Source organism: Apium graveolens, chromosome 8 (genome assembly GCF_009905375.1).
Source record: "Apium graveolens cultivar Ventura chromosome 8, ASM990537v1, whole genome shotgun sequence".
Classification (NCBI taxonomy): domain Eukaryota; kingdom Viridiplantae; phylum Streptophyta; class Magnoliopsida; order Apiales; family Apiaceae; genus Apium; species Apium graveolens.
This window is the reverse complement of record NC_133654.1, coordinates 249,078,166-249,084,567: the sequence shown is the minus strand read 5'-3', so window position 1 is coordinate 249,084,567 and position 6,402 is coordinate 249,078,166. Positions and strand designations below refer to the sequence as shown.

At 33.8% G+C, this 6,402-nt stretch overlaps 1 non-coding gene across 1 annotated transcript; it reads left to right on the top strand.

Annotated features, from left to right (window-relative positions):
* The first annotated feature begins 404 nt into the window (after window positions 1-404).
* On the top strand, window positions 405-511 carry LOC141682340 (small nucleolar RNA R71). Its single transcript, XR_012559741.1, has one exon. It is a non-coding gene; the product is annotated as a small nucleolar RNA R71 (small nucleolar RNA).
* The last annotated feature ends 5,891 nt before the right edge of the window (window positions 512-6,402 follow it).

Here is a 6,402-nt window from a genome sequence, read left to right as displayed (position 1 = left end):
AAGTGGTAGGAACTGGTTGTTGTGGTCTCTAAAAATTGCTCACAAACTGTGCTGACTCATTAGATATAGCACATTGATTTGTCGCATGTGCACCTGCACAAAGCTCACAAACACTTGCTATTAGATGAACTCCATAGTTAGCCAGAGAATTCACTTTCATAGTCAACGCCTTTAGCTGAGCCGCTATAGCCCTAGCTGTATCCACCTTCAGAATTCTTGCTACCTTGCCTTGTGGTAGTCTCTGAGTTAGATTCTGATATTCATTAGCAGCCATCATTTCAATTAGCTCATAAGCTTCCTCATAGCTCTTAGCCCATAAGGCTCCACCTAATGCTACATCTAACATGGGTCTCGACTGTGCTCCCAACCCATTATAGAAGCAATTGATTATCATCCAATCAGGCATTCCATGATGAGGACAATTCCTAAGCATCTCCTAGTAGCTCTCCCAAGCTTCACATAAAGATTCTCTCGATTGTTGTGCAAATTGAGTAAGAGCATTCCTGATTGCAGCTATTTTTGCCATAGGGAAGAATTTAGTAAGAAATTTTTGAGCAAGATCCTCCTATGTTACAATAGAACCTGCTAATAGAGAGTGCAACCAGCTCTTAGCTTTATCCCTCAGAGAAAATGGGAAAAGTATCAGTTTGACAGCATCTTCCAAAACACCGTTGAACTTGAAGGTGTCGCAAATCTTGATGAAATCCCTAATGTGCATATTGGGATCTTCCGTTGGAGCTCCCCCAAACTGGACTGAATTCCATACCATTTGAATCATGCCAGGCTTAATTTCAAAGGTATTAGCTGCAATGGCTGGTCTGACAATGCTAGACTGAATGTCATTGATTTTTGGTTGAGAATAATCCTTCAATGCTTTCGTTTCTGCTGTTGGTTCTTCCATTGCAATGATCACTTCCATTTCTACTTCTTCTAGTGTGTCCTTACAAGATTGAGAACATGTTCGCATACACGTTCGCTCGAATACCTGAAACACACAAGCAAAGTAAAATTGGTAAGAGAAATAATCCGAGTTAGTGAACTTTAACGACCATTGATGACAAGTACATAAACTAAATTTAACACTGATCCCCGGCAGCGGCGCCAAAAACTTGTTCTCATAAAAACACGCAAGCGTACGTGGTCACAAGTAGTATAAGATTAAGTTTAGTTCATTCCCATATAGATTGATTTGATTCAGAAAGTGCACTTATGCAATAATGTATGATTATTATTCACTGCTAAGACACGTATCAAATTGAGTTTGATTATCGAAAAGTAATTATGCTAGAATGAATTAACTAAGAGATTAAAATCAAGTTACTTATATGAAATAAAACATGGGATTCCAACTTCATTAAATACTTCATTTAGAGTTTATGCCTTTCATCATAGTATGTGACGGTTATGATAACTAATCAGATAACACGAAATTAGTACACACTATCTTTTAATATACGTATACCCTACCACTCAGCATCCACAAATTAGATAGAAGATGGTAGACACTAATTATGTTTAGACCCTATATGTCTATAAGATTTGAAAACATAGCGGTTTAAGAGCAAGTTATCCATTGAGATCACATAGGGCAGCGTATGATGGTTAAAATTACACTATGAATCATGTATGTTAAAACATCCATAAACCTATGCTAGCATGGCAAGTTCTAAACCCCTATATCCACTTTCGCATTCAATAGAGATTAACAACACAACTTGGATGTTAGCTATGCATCCAAGAATATTAAGCACAACCATACGAGGAAATCAATAATTCATCATACATTGAAAACTTTAAGGCGATCAACTACTAAACTTCATAGATAAATCTGTTAGAATCCCATGATAACGGTTAGTTCATAATCGACCGGGCCGGGCCGGGCTTTCCGAAAATGTCAGAGCCCATTTGGGCCCTCGAGGTGGGTCTAACCGGGCTTTTTTTGGGCCGGATCGGGCCGGGCTTTTTTATAATTTAAATCGGATCGAGTATTATTAGAGATTTCGAAGAATACATATGTTAGCAACTAGGTCATCGTAAAAATGTATTAGTTTACATGGAATATTTTATGAAAACATTACTTCATTGAAAGCATTTAAGTTCGGAAAAAAATAAAAATATTTATGGAATAATATGTTTTATCATTGTTATGATAACAATGATAACAATGATATCCAAATATATATAGTGTACTTATTATATCTTCTTTCATTATTTATGTAATGAAGTATATAAATAATATTATTAATCACAAATATATAAATATATGTGTGTTTAATGTATTATTTATATTTATAGTAAATGTGAATTTATAAATATATAAGAAAATATATTAGAATAATCAGATTATAACTGGGCTTTTTCGGGCTTTTAATCGGGTCGGGCCGAAGCTCAGGCTTTTAACCAGGTCGGGCCGAGCCGGGCTTTGCCTAAAAATATAGGGCCCGTCGAGGCCCGAAGCCTGGGTCAGGACCGGTCGGGCTTTGACAAGGCCGGGCTTGACCGGGCTTTGACCGGATCGGGCCGGGCTAAATTTTTGGGTCCGGGCTTTTTGTGCATCTCTAGTTCCAATAAAAACATGATATTAAAAAGGTTCTGAATACTACAAGAGAATATTAAAGTATTAAGGTTTAGAAAACAAATTCAAAATGAGCATCCAAAGCATCACCTAATTAGAAGAATACAAAAATAAGATGTAGAACTAGATCCTCTTCTTCTTAGCCATCTTGTGCTATCCACTTGTTGTTATCCCTTCCCTTCTTGCCTTCTGATTTATATCTTCTGGTATTTATACTTCCAGATTACTTTGACCGCACGAAAATTCTAATCAGAATCAAAACAGGATTTTTTCTGCACGACCTAGCGCGGGTGCGCCAAGGCACAGCGCGGGCGCGCTAGCAATCTGTTCAAGCAGCGGGGGCGCGCCAAGGTAGAGGGCCGCCGCGCTTGCCTTCTGCCAAAAAAAATAATTCTTTCTTTGTTTCTCACTCTGCTCCCCTGGAAAGCTTTCGCCCTTCATTTCTTGATCTTATTCCATCATAGAAGCATAGAAAAGTCTATTCCTGCCTCTAGTTATAGCTCTACAAAGACTCAACAAAAATATATCAAGAATACCACATACTTGGGATCAAGTCATCAACTTAAGCCGATATGAAGCGTTTTAAATGAATATAAAATCCACTTATCACAACACACACACAATATATATAAACCTTCTTATGAAAATAATATGTATGCAATGACCCTACTTACCATAATCCATAACCGTTAAAGTATGCACACAAGCTACAACCTTGCTTATATTACAAACGTACCAAAACCCAACTAGTTTAACTTACATCTGAAAATAAAACGTTCTTACAAACTTTCATACTCAAACTAAAACAAACGTCTTTAGCTAGCTTATTCCATCTCAACCTAGAATCCTAGCTCGCATACTTGTTTGGGGATCCTCGCTACCAATGGTTTCTTTCTTAACTGGAAAAGAATTTAAACAGATTCGCAAGGGTGAGCTAACTAGCTCAGCAAGTCACAGTGACAATACTGAGATTAAACAATGATCAAATGAAAGGAATAAAGTTTCTTAATAAGCAATGATTATAATTAGATATTCACTTTTATTTTAAAAATCAAGGTTAGGTTGCTGATCAGTCACGCACTAACCCCGAGCAAGGTATATAGCTCTGCTCTATATACTGGATCCAAGGCACACATTGGCCTAATATGACCACGAATCTGGTCCACATTTATAAGACAATCCAATTCTATAACAATAACAGAAAAAAAAATGTAGTTCAACAAACAAAATCATAAACAATATTTGTCTCAAAGCATGAGGTGGTTCATAACACCATAAAGGTATAACAAGATGTTTACAAGGATTGGCTTCCAATCTATAAATGAATCAGATAATAGAAGAGTAAGGGTTTGACGATTATAAGGTATTAAGGTTTATATGCTAAGCAAATTTAAATCAGTGATCTGTATAGGATGTATATGTATTTGTGGAGTAGTATCGTAAATCTATGGTTCGTATCTGGGTATTCAACATTCAATGGTTTACAAAGAACAAAGTTTATGGCTCAAGATGAACATGAATAATCAGATTTTAGGTTTGAATACTTCAAAACACTTGCAATATAAAACAGAATTATTCAATTACTTGAACATATCTTGAGAAAGTTCAGAACACTTGCTTTATCTCAATCCGCTAACACTTCACTGGCTCTCGTTTACCGGCTCTTATTCACCGACTATCTACTTCCCCTTTCTACATCTCGCTTCCTCTGCTTATTCATCACAAGTATCTATCAATACTCATTCTCACTTTTAACTATGCGTTATAAGCTTCTATCTACCCTTCGTTTCACCTAAATCCGACTTACGGATTGAAAGATACGATAAAAACTATCAAACAATGTACATATAATCATATTATTCACCAATCAGATCACATATAACACATGGCACGTAAGACATTCGATAAAAATAATTTTTCAAAGAATATTCGAGGTTAAAATAGTTTTCCAGATATTTAATACGAATCTTTAAATATTTTTCGGAATTACAACGGGTCAACGAATCAATTATAAATAATGAAAAGGTTTCGAATACCCGAATCTGACTTTAAAATCATTTAATAATAATTATCAAGCCTTGAACAAAATTTAAAATAATATTTTAAAGCTCAAAACTATTTTTTGGAATTTTTAAATCAAAAGAAATAATTAATTCTAATTAAATAATCAATTAAAATTAATTAATTACTAATTTAATTAATTAATTAATATTTAAAATAATTGACCAATTAAATAATTAATTATTAAAATAAAATTAATTAATTAAATAATTCAAATTTATTTTTGAATTAAAAATAATTTTCAAAATTAAAATAATTATTTTTGGATTTTTTAATAATTAAAAAACAAATTATTATAATTAAAATAAATCAAATATATAATTTTAATAAATTTTCGAAACAGGAATCCAAAATTTGAAATTTCTGGAAACCTCAGGGACCTAACTGTATCACCTTCAAAACTACGGGGACCAAATTGCAATTTTGCAGTGGTCGTCGTCGTTTTCGCCGGACGTCGCCGGAGTTCACGATTCCGGCCACCTCAGGCCACCAAACTCTCCATATTTATTCTACGGGTTATCAGGAACTTATTCACGTAATCAAATCAAGCAAACAATCAAGGATTTGGCCGGAAAAAGTCCAAGAAACTCGCCGTCGCCGGCGAGCTCTGTTTTTTCCGATCTGTTCGATCTAAGGATCCTCCCACGATTTCAAACACATGATTCGACTCCTGGAATCATTCTAAACACGATGGTATCAACCAATTTCATCAATAACCCCTGGGGAAGAAACCCCCAATTTTCAATTGAAAACATTCATACGAATTAAGAACCCTAATTCTTAAATTCAAAAATAAACCCACTTTTGAACATGTTATTGAACTCCAAATGACTATTATGACTTACCAAAATGACCATAATCAAATTATCTACAACATGCAAGCATCAAATCACACAAACAACATCAAAATCAAAAATTCATAATTAAACCCAAAATAATTTGAATTTAAATAAAATTATAGAAAAATACCTATTGATTCTGCAGCAGTATGGTTTAAAGATTCTGAAAGTACTCTTCAAGACCTTCGTTTTGGTTACTAGAACTCCAAAATCCGATTTCAATAACTCCTTCAAATGCTTGTTTGATTCTCAAGAACACTATGAATTTTTTTATTTTTCTCTGAAAATTATATATTTTACAGTTTGCAAATGATTATCTGTACAAAATAAAATACGGTAAAGGCTATTTATATTTATGGAATATTGGTACCCCGTTGGATCATATCGGATATAAACATAGAATACTTAATCGCTAAGTATTAATAAAACAAATCCAATTCGGTACCTGTTTTAGAATAATTATCAAAACCAAGTTTTTTGTAAATACGGTCTTGGTCTCAGTGCTTTGGTTACACGAATTACGAGAAGATAATATAATAGTTTAATCAAAATATCTCGTTGCTCAATAATACGGGTTTTATTGATTTATCGAAATGAATATTGTATCGAAAATTTTAAGCCGAGACCCGCACGGGTAAAACCGTACTCCGGATCGAAAAAGTCAAACATGAAAAATGCTCGGAATATTCAAATTAGGTTAGAAAGGAGTTTTCCCGAGACTTCTGGGTTGTAAAAACATAAAAAAGCTGAAGTCGAACGGTTCCCGATTATACAAAATAATTTATAAATACTTGGAAAAATAATTTATTAAATCTATAAATCCTTTATATAATTATATAACCACATAAAAATTAATAGAAAAATTTCAAAATTATCAATACTTTTTTTGGACATGTAAAAATTAAAATATTTAAATTTTATCACATT